This window comes from Elaeis guineensis, chromosome 4 (assembly GCF_000442705.2).
Source record: "Elaeis guineensis isolate ETL-2024a chromosome 4, EG11, whole genome shotgun sequence".
In the NCBI taxonomy this organism is placed as follows: domain Eukaryota; kingdom Viridiplantae; phylum Streptophyta; class Magnoliopsida; order Arecales; family Arecaceae; genus Elaeis; species Elaeis guineensis.
The window spans coordinates 108,735,422-108,747,144 of NC_025996.2; positions in this window are offsets into that span (position 1 = coordinate 108,735,422).

Here is an 11,723-nt window from a genome sequence, read left to right on the forward strand (position 1 = left end):
GTCTTTAACGAGAACCAAAAGAACTTGATTCTTGGCTAAACGGTCTGGCACGAACTGTTAGATTGATCTAATCGAAACTAATTAAACCAGTTGGTGTCTAAGGTAAACCAGACTGGTGGTTTTTAATTAGCAGCCCGCTTACCTGGCCATTTCTGATGGTGTCTAAAGCAAGCTTTGGTAGATCGTCCCATCGATCGAATTTTCTGGCCTCTTGATGAAATTATATTTTAATCAGATCACTTGACTATTCGAGCTGACCCATATCAGCTAGGTAAATCAGTGTGACTGATTTAGATGCTCCTAGACCAGCCCTTTTAATGGTCTCCTTAAGTTGACTTGGTGAAGCCAATGGGAGGATCATGATAAGCTGGTTCATCTGACTTCCTCCTCTAAATCAATTAAATCTTCTAAAATTATTAGATCCTTAAAATGAAATAGTTATGATGATTACTAGATCATAGCCTCCCATTAAGTGGATGATAATGGGTCCATCAGTTGGATAATCATTGGAGGCCCAAAGGCCTGGTGCTTATCGGCTGATGAAATTATCATTCATAATATGATTTCTTGACTGCATCTTTCTAAATGGTGGTTAGGTTAGCCAACCAAAGTCGGACCTAATCATTCATTAGCTAGATGGGCCAAGTATGGTCATGTTAATGGTTAGACCTAGCCAGACCTTTTCAGTGGAGGCCAAAGCTTACTGATTAGGGACTGGGGCAAAATTTAAATTACTAAAAATTATTTAAAAAAATAATTGGTTATGAACCTACCCTTAGATGTACATAGATTGGCCAACCAAAGTTGGGCTTGTGTGCAGTCTAAGTGGATTCTAGTACCCACTAAAGAATTAGGGTAATTCCTCGAATTGGAGGTAGAGGCTACCAATTCGAATAAAATAATGAGAGAAATCTTTTGATTAAAGTACAAATCCTTAGATTTAATGAATCAATTACTAATTAGGTTATGATTTTTTTTTTACAGATATGGCTACTTCTCTATCACTCCGATCATTGTTGGACAATGATAAGTTGGTGGGATCCAACTTCGATAGCTGGTACCGAAAGTTAAAGATAGTCCTGGAGTATGAACGGATCCTAAATGTGATAACGGATCCTGCACCTGAGGAGCCAGCTGCCAATGCACATGGAATAGTCAAAGATACTTACCAAAAGTAGCTCAGTGACCAGACCACGGTGCGCTGCATCATGCTGGCTGCCATGAGCAATGAGTTCAGTCACAGATTTGAGATGACTCAGTCAAAGAACATGCTTTGTGTGTTGAAAGATGCCTTTGGTACACCCGATGATGTGGATAGGCACAAGACTAGTTGTGCCATCTTCAACGCCAAAATGTGGGATGGTGCCTCTGTCACTGATCATGTATTGTACGTGATCGAGCTGATGGAGTGTTTGAGCAACCTCAGCTTTTCCTTGCATGAGCAGCTTGGGAAGGATGTAATACTGAACTCGCTGCCTATGTCTTATCTCCCATTTCTCACTCATTATAGAATGACAATGTCTGAAATAAACTACCATGGGTTATTGGGGTTGCTTTAAAACTTTGAGAAGGATCACCAACTCCACAAGGAGTCGGCGAACTTAGTGAGAGCTTTGTCTTCTGGTTCTCGACCCTTTGAGAAAGGAAACAAGAATAAGAAGAAGAAAGTGAAGAAGGTACAAGTTCAGGCTGGGACATCAATGCAGGATCAGACCAGAAAGATCAAGCCCGATAAGAGTCAAGCTGAATGCTTCTTTTGCAAGAAGTGATGGCACTGGAAGAGGAACTGTCCTCAGTACATTACCTTCCTGGACTCGAACAGGCAGAGAAAGAAGCAAGCTATTGCTGGACAAGGTATTTATATGATAACTCCTTGCAATTTCTCTATTTGTGATATAACTGACTAGGTATTGGATGCCGGTAGCCCTTACCATATTTGCAATTCGTTGCAGGGGTTGCAGGTCAGTAGGAGATTCGAGCAAGGCAAGAGGTTCCTAACGTTGGAGACGGAAGACCAGTTTCAGTTCTAGCATTAGGAATCTTGAAACTTGTATTTGAGTCCCATACTGTTGTTCTTAATGATTATCATTTTTGTCTTAGTTTTTTTTTAAATGTTATTTCTGTAGTCCTTCTGGCCAAAAATAATTATGAAATTTCAATAAAAAAATAAGTTTGTAATATCATTATGAATGGTGCTACTATTTTTTATGGATATTTGAATAATGATGTGTATATGTTATCACAACCTGTTAATGTAGTCTATTCTATTGGTAAACACCCTAAATTAGATAGTGTATCAGATATCTACTATGGCACCGTAGGCTAGATCATATAAACAAGAACAGAATAAACAGGTTGACTCAAGAGAAATTCTTGAAGTCAGTGATTATGAATCACTTCTGTAAGTCCTGTCTTATTGGTAAAATGACCAAGTCACCTTTTACTGGAAAAGGTGAAAGAGCTACTGAGCTCTTGTGCCTAGTACATACTGATGTATGTAGGCCCATGAGCACAAGTGCTAGAGGTGGATATTTCTACTTCATCACTTTCACGGATGATCTATCCAGATATGGATATGTCTATCTGATGAAACATAAGTCAGATTCATTTGAAATGTTCAAATGATTCCGAAGTGAAGTAGAAAAATAAACTGGGAAGAGTATTAAAATTCTTCGATCTGATCGAGGAGGAAAATACTTTTTGATGAGTTTCTCACATACCTAGGAGAGAGTGGGATTCTATCCCAATGGACTCCTCCAAGAGCACCATAGCATAATGGTGTATCTGAAAGGAGAAATCAGACTCTGTTAGATATGGTCCGATCCATGATGGGTTTTGCCAACTTATCGATATCCTTCTAGGAATATGCACTCAAATGGCTTGTTATCTGTTAAATAGGTTTCAAGTAAGTCTGTAATTAAGACTCCATATGAGATATAGACAGGACGTAAGCCAGCACTTTCACACCTTAGGGTCTGGGGGTGTCCGGCCTATGTCAAATGGTTAGTTACAGATAAACTCAGACCTAGGTCTGACAAATGCATATTTATAGGGTACTCCAAAGAGACCAAAGGATATTTTTTCTACCATGCTGATGAACAAAAGGTGTTCGTCAGCCTTAAGGCAACTTTTTAGAAAAGGAGTTCCTTGGTGAAGGAACCATTGCCTCTAAAGCTGAACTTGATGAAGTTCAACAGGTAGAAGGACCGATACTAATAGCTGAACCTGAGTCGAATTTGATTAGATCAGATTCGGAGCCCAATATACCTGCACCATTAAGGCGATCTGGTAGAGTACCACATCAGTCGAATAGATACTATGATTTTTTGGTCTGGGATGGTGATCCCATCGAACTCGATGAGAACGATGAGGAGCCGATCACCTATATGGATGTAATGCAGAGATCTGATTTTGAGAAATGGCTTGAAGCCATGCAATCCGAAATGAAGTCTATGAAGGTCTACGATATATGGACATTGGTTGACCCACCTGAAGGGTTAAGCCCATTGGGTGTAAATGGATCTTCAAAAGGAAGAGAGGCGCAGACGGAAAGGTGGAGACATATAAAGCCTGTCTGGTTGCCAAGGGGTATCGTCAACATTATGGTATTGACTATGACGAGATGTTCTTCCTTGTGACAATGCTCAAATCTATTCAGATAATACTTGCAATAGCTGCCCATCTGGATTATGAGATCTGACAAATGGATATAAAGACAGCTTTTCTGAATGGAGAGCTAACCAAAGAGGTGTATATGATACAACCTTAGGTGTTTACATCCACAGATGAGTCCAAGATGTGCAAGCTTCAGAGATCCATTTATGGATTAAAGCAAGCTTCTCAGAGTTGGAACATGCATTTGGATAAGGTGATCAAAATGTATGGCTTCATTAAGAACAGAGAAGAGCCCTGCATCTATAATTGGGCAAATGATCCAGTTCTGGTATTCCTTGTCTTGTATGTGGATGACATTCTCTTAATCGAAAATGACATCCCTGCACTACAGGGAATAAAAGTTTGGTTGTCGTCGCAGTTCTCCACGAAGGACTTGGGTGAAGCATCCTACATCCTAGGGATGAAGATCTATAGGGATAGATCTAAAAGGATGCTTGGGTTATCCTAATCCACATACATGACACTATGCTGAAGAGGTTCAGCATGGAGAATTTCAAGAAGGGCTATCTACCGATAGGCTATGGAATTTCTCTCTCAAAGAAGAATTTCCGACAACTCCTAAAGAGAGAGAGCGTATGAGCAGAGTCCCATATGCTTCGATCGTGGGATCTTTCATGTACGCCATGATATGTACAAGACCAGATGTGGCATACTCACTAGGAGTAGTGAGTAGATACCAATCTGATCGTAGAGAAAACCACTGGAAAGTGGTTAAAGTCATCGTTAAGTATTTGAAAAATACTAAGGATCAATGGTTGGTTTATGGTGAGTCAGATCTGAAACTTGTGGGTTCACAGACTCCAGCTTTCAATCTGACCATGATGACAGCAGAAACGTATCGGGTTATATCTTTACTCTGAATGGTGGAGTCATCTGCTGCAAGAGTTTCAAGCAGTATACTATGACAGACTTTGTTTGTGAGGCGTGTTGGGAATAGTGTCCCAAAGCCAATCGTCAGCCTGTTGATGGTTGTGCTTATTTTTGTATATGTACATGAATTATGAATTAATAAAAATTATTTTGATATTTTTCATCACAAAATATTTCATCTTCTAATGAACTCCTATGTTGTGGTGAAGTTCTTAGGACTATTTAGACTCGACAAAGATGAATTTATCGTTTAGTCCTTAAATCTGTTCATAACCAAATGATACGTTGTTACCAAGGACAACAACGTTTATCAAGCATAGGTCGTTGTGTGTCATATAGGTTAGTTTCCTCTTAACCAATGAGTGTGGAGACACTGGTATGGCATACAAGTGAGATGTAAGGGTACATCTGCATTGAACGTGACTGACTCCAGAGCTATTTCTACTGTCAAGATTTGCTCCAATGGAATATGGGTATAAATATCCCTCCGACCTGAGACCACCACGGTGACTTGCAAGCAACTCACTGCATTTAGGTACTGGACTATCTGAATTTCTAATTCAGTGACAAAAGGCTGCTGGGTGTAGTCAAGTACTTGACTTGTCGGTGCGTGTGTCAAGATGGGATTGACCACTCCAGTTTAGATGCTGTGTACAGTCATATTTCAATTTAACAAAACCTTGGCCAGGGTAGTCCTTGTGAGGATCACAGGACTGTTTGAGTTGAGTACGATTTGGATGATCTGATCAGGGTTGACAGTTTAACCCCGAGTAATCCTAAACACAGGGGTCAAAAGGATGAATTATATAGTAACAATTTCATGTAGGTTCTGAGTATTATGATTGTGACTCTTCAACCTATCCAGATGTCGGGTACCATTGCTAGATGGTCACTTCGATTAGTACAGGAATTGGTTCCTATGCTACCGACTTAGGTTCGAACCTACGGGTCACACACATTAGAGGTTCCAATCTGATCTGATGGCTGGTGTAGAATCTTACATATTTGGAACTCAGTGATCAAGAATTAGGATTCTCTGATCATGAGTTCCACACATTATGGGCACCGAGGTCAAGAGTACCACTGGTTGGGACTTTTCGATCAGGGTTACATATCGATGAATTCTGATGTCCGATTGCCCATCGAATTTGGACTCAGTATTTATGAGAGGTTTAATTAGTGATTTTATCACTAATTAACTCAATTTGATTGAGTAATTATTTTTGGATCAAGTCCAATTGAATTAGATTCAGTTAGGTTTGACCCGATTAGGTTAAGAGTTGACCTAATCGTCAAGATGGTTTGGTCCTGATTTGATCAGGGGTTGGACTTAGTCAATTTCTAATTTGATTATGATTTTATTGAGCCTAATTAAGCCTAATTTAGTTGGATTTAAATTAGTCTAATTGGACCTAAATTATTTGGTTCAATTAGGTTGGTTTAAATAATTAAACCACCTTGACCCAATCTCCATGCGCCACCTCACTTCCATTGCGCACCCATTTGTATTCATGAGAAGGAACTTCTCATGAATTATTTCCTCACGCCAAGCCCTCTCCACGCCCCACTTTAATGTGCCATATGAATGGATAAGGATGAATGGTTGGCCATTCAAATTCAAAATAAAGTTTGAATTTGAATGGGCAATCAATCTTTGTACCTTATTCTTTTTTTTACACCCCATTTATTACATAAGAAAATATTTCTCATGAAATCACTCCATGCACAATTTAAGCCACGCCTCACACCTTTAGTGGATAAGGGATGAGTTGGTGTCCATTTGAATTCAAAATTTGATTTGAATTCAAATGTGCAATTACTCATCTTTATCATTTCTTTTGGATAAGACGTTTGACGTGGTTATAAAAGGAGGAGAAGAGTGGGGCGTGCAAGAAGAAGATTTTTGGAGAAAAATTCTAGGGCATGAGAAGTCTTGCGCGTGAGAAGGAAGTCCATATCCTTCCAAGAGAAAAAGAAAGAAAAGGAAGAAAAGTGGATGCAAGGTTTCCAGTGAGTTCCCTAGAGTTTTAGCCTGGGGTTCAGGAAGTGAGAAAGTGAGCAACGAGTGTCGTGAGCCCACAAAATCTCAGGGAGATCTTCAACATCCTGCCAAGCACATCCGTTGATGATCCGAAGCATCTGAAGAATCGACAGACATCGATCGAAGGAGTTCGATCAGCATCGACCGTCAAAAGAGCTCTACAACGAGCTAGCACTCGTGAGGAGTCGATCAGACCAGAAGCTTCGTGTGGATGATCCGTAGAGGCTAGACACACTGTGTGACTGTATCATGATGATCAGACTCTCCCGACGGTGATCAGATTACGGCGATCTACTACCCGCACAAAGGTATTATGTTTTGAACACATTACAGTAAAGTGTTTACTGTTCGAATTTGAATTTCAAATTTAAATGTATGTATGCTATATATCATATTTAGATCCTAATGTAGGATAAATTTATATTAATTAATTAGATTAATTAATATTTTTCTACTGTAAAATCATAATTTTGAAAAAATTTAAAATTACCATTTTACCCCTGTACTGAATTTTCCCCACAAATAGTATCAGAGCAGGTTCTTAGATATGATATATATATTTGTATGCGTAGATTAAGTTGTAATCTAAAATTTAAATTTAAAATTTGAAATTTAAAATTTGAAATTTGAATTTTGAAAGTTGTTCAAAATTCAAAATTCAAAAATTTGAAATTTGAATTTTGAAATTTGAAATTCGAAATTCAAAATTCAAAATTTTAAAATTCAAAATTTAAAATTTGAAATTTGGTTGAAATTTCAAATTTGAAATTCAAAATTTAAAATTTAAAATTTGAAATTCAAAATTTGAAATTCAAAAATTTAAAAATTTGAAATTTGAAATTTATTTGAAATCTAAAATTCAAAATTTAAAATTTAAAATTTAAAATTTAAATTTTGAAATTGGTATATTTAGATATACTTGATCCAAGTAGCAAGTAATCGAATTGGGTTGGTTGCCATGGCCGTCCGATCATAGGAGAAAAGTAAGGTTTAAAGGCCCTCTCCTTCCATTCGATGGGGTCTCTTATGGCGGTAGGGGTACCGCTGCAATTATATCCCATGCAGATGAAGCAACGAAAGGAATTAATTGTAAAGGTTCAATTGTGAAATTTATCATGAATGTGTTAGATTAGATCTAAAGGAATATTCATGATTTATTTTGATTGAGTTATTTTTTGTTATGTAATTAGCAATAGGATTGGTATTTATGAAATATGCTAATCTATTTGTGAAATGAGTCAACATATTTGGTGAATAGAAAATAAAACCTTTCAAATTTGAAAATTATTTTTGAAATGCCAAACCCTGATCCATCAGCCCAAATACTTAATTAAAAGAATTAAGTGTTGTCTAGTAGGTCTAGAATTGTGAATTAAGACCTAAGACAATTGCATAAACTTGTGGGTCAATGGGTTAGATGGATTAGGTCCATAATTGGGTTAAACCTAAGGTTAGCTTAAAGAAATGGACTAAATTAGAGTAATTGGTCAAATCTAATCAAAAGTTGAATTAGATTAGGTCAAGGATACTCTAGACTCAACTCCAATAGTTGTAGTTGAATGGGTCCATGTCTTTAACTAGACCAAGATGGACTTAATTTATGGCTACACGGTGGAACCCTATTTACTAAGTTGATCAAATTAAAACTAATGAACCGATTGGTGTCTAAGGTAAATTTGGCAGTTTGACCAGTGGTTTTTAAGCGGGAGCTACTCGCAGTGATTCGATCTCTGACGAGTTAATGGCTTATCCCCACCACTGATCTCACTTACCTGGCCAACCTGGTGAATTAGATTTTGATTAGATCATATGGTGATTAGGGCTCACCCATGTCATTAGGTAAATCAGTTTGACTGATTTAGGTGCTCCTAATACCAGCTTTAATTAAATCCTTTTTAATCTGACTTAGTGAAGTCAGTGGGAGGATTGAAATTGGCTGGATATTTTCTTCCATCTATCCTTTAATAAAATTCTCAAAAATTATTAGGTCCCTAAAAATGATTAAGTTATATTGATAACTAAGTCATAGCCTCCCATTAAGTGAGTGATAATGAGTCCATTAGTTTAATAATCATTGGAGGCCCAAAGGCCTGGTGCTTATTGACTAATGGAATTATCATTCATAATATGATAATTTGGTTTGAGTCTTTCTGATGGTGATTAGGTTAGCCGGCCAAAGTCAGGCCTGATCATTTATTGGTCCAATTCATCAAATCAAATCATGTTAATGGTTGGACCTAACCAGATCTTTTTAGTGGAGGCCAAAGCCTACTGATTAGGTTCTGGGGCAAAATCAATTACTAGAAGTTGTTTAGAGAAACAACTGGTTATGAACCTACCCATAGATGTGTAGCGAAAATTTAGTGCAGGGGCAAAATGGTAATTTTAAAACTTTTCCAAAATTATTATTTTACAGCGGAATTATTAATTAATCTCATTAATTAATAGTAATTAACCCTACAGTAGGATCTAAATATGATACAACAGCATGCATTTAAATTTGAAATTCAAATTTGAATCAGTAAACGTTTTACAGTACTGTGTTCAGAACACATCACCTTTTGCGGGTAGTCGATCACCGTAATCTGATCACCGTCAGAGGGCTCTGATCATCACATCGCAGCCACCCAACTGTCTGACCTCTGTGGATCATCCACACGAAGCTCCCGTCTGATCAGCTCCTCACGAATGCTAGTTCGTGATTTCACCCTTTTGATGGCAGATGTTGATCGAACTCCTTCGATCGATGTGTGCTGACTTCTTGGATGCTCCAGATCATCTGCACAGTTACTTGAGAGGCTGATGGATCTCTCTCTAAAATTTGGTGGACTCACGACACTCGTGGCACACCAATCTCACTTCCCGAACCCTAGGTAGAAACCCTAGGGTACACACCAAAAACCCTACGCCCAATTTTCTCTCTTTTCTTTCTTTTTCTCTCGGAAGGTTTTGGACCTTCACCTTATGCAGAAGCCTTCCTCACGACCCAAAGTTTCTCTCCTAATTTTTCTACACACGTCCCACCTTTCTCCTCTTTTTAAAACAACGTCAAACGTGTCTTATCCGCGTGAGAGGATAAAGACAAGAGGTTACACATTTGAATTCAAATCAAATTTGAATTCAAACGAAAACCAACTTATCCCTATCCTTTTGGGCATGAGAAGAGAAGGGGTGTGGCTCTTTGTGCGTCGAAAAAGTTTCATGAGAAACCTTTTCTCGTGTAAGTAATGTGGCGCACAAAATGGATAAGGATGAAAGGGCAAGTGATAAGTTATCCATTCAAATTCAAACATGCTTTGAATTTGAATGGCTAACTAATTATTTTATCCATCCATATGGTGCACAAATGAGGACGTGGGGAAGGGTTTTGCGTGAGAAAAATTTCATGAGAAGTTTCTTCTCGTGAATTCAAATGGGTGCAAGGAAGTTGGGTGACGCAGGGAATTTAAAACAAGGTGGTTTGATTCAAATTGAGCCAACCTAGTTTAAAATAGGTTGAGCACAATTAGACCAAATTAAACCCAACATAATTAGGCTTAGTTAGGCTTAATAAAATTTTAATCAAATCAGGAATTAACTAAACCTAACCCCTGATCAAATCAGGGACTAAACCACCTTAGCGATTAGGTCAACATTTAACCTAATCGGGTCAATCCAAACTGAATCCAATTCAATTGGACTTGATCCAAAAATAATTACTCAATCAAATTGAGTTAATTAGTGATTAAATCACTAATTAAACCTCTCATAAATATTGAGTCCAAATTCGATGGGCAATCAGGCATCAGAGACCATCGATATGAAACCCTGATCAAAAAGTTCAAATTTCAAATTCAAAATTTGAAATTCAAAATTTTGACCCCGGTACCAAAAATGTGTGGAACTCATGATTAGAGAATCCTAATTCTCAATCATAGAGTCCCAGATAGATAAGACTCATAATCAGCCATCAGATCAGAAAGGAACCTCTAATGTGTGTGACCCCGCAGGTTCGAACCTAAGCCGGTAGCACAGGAACCAATTTCTGTACTAATCGAAGTGACCATCTAGCAATGGTACCCGATGATCGGATAGGTCGAATAATCGCAATCACAACATTCAGAACCTACGTGAATATGGTTACCGTATAATTCATCCCTTTTGACCCCTGTGTTTAGGATGACTCAGAGTTAAACTGTCAACCCTGATGATATCATCCGAATCATGCTCAACTCAATTAGTCCTGTGACTCCTCACTAGAACTACCCTGGCTAAGGTTTTGCTAAATTGAAACACGACTGTACACAGCTCCTAAACTGGAGTGGTCAATCCCATCTTGACACACGCACCGACAAGTCAAGTACTTGACTACACCCAGCAACCTTCCGTTACTGAATTAGAAATTCAGGTAGTCCAGTGCCTAAGTGCAGTGAGTTGCTTGCAAGTCACCGTGGCGGTCTCAGGTCGGAGGGACATTTATACCCATATCCCATCGGAGCAAATCTTGACAGCAGAAATAGCTCCGGAGTTGGTCACGTTCAGTGCAGATGTACCATTACATCTCACCTGTATGCCATACCAGTGTCTCCATACTCTTTGGTTATAAGGACAACCAACCCATATGGCACACAACGACCTATGCTCGATAAATGTTGTCGTCCTTGGTAACAACGTATCATTTGGTCGCGAACATGTTTAAGGACTAAGCGACAAATCCTCCTTTGTCAAGTCTAAATAGTCCTAAGGACTTCACCACAACACAGGAGTTCATTAGAAGATGAAACATTTGTGATGAAAAAATACAAAAATAACTTTTATTTATTTATAATTCATATACTAATACAAAAGGAGCACAACCGTCAACAGGCTGACGATTGGCTTTGGGACACTATTCCCAACAATCTCCCACTTGGCCTAAAGCCTATCGGTGCAGTATCTAATACCCATCTTCGACTTGTAGTCATTGAACTCCTTCACCGTAATGGCTTTAGTGAATGGGTCGGCCAGATTCTCCTTCCCGTCGATCTTCTGAAGGTCGACGTCACCTCGATCCACGATCTCCCGGATGAGATGGTAGCGGCGCAGAATATGCTTCGTCCGCTGGTGTGCCTTTGGTTCCTTCGCCTGAGCAATGGCTCCAGAGCTGTCGCAGTAGAGC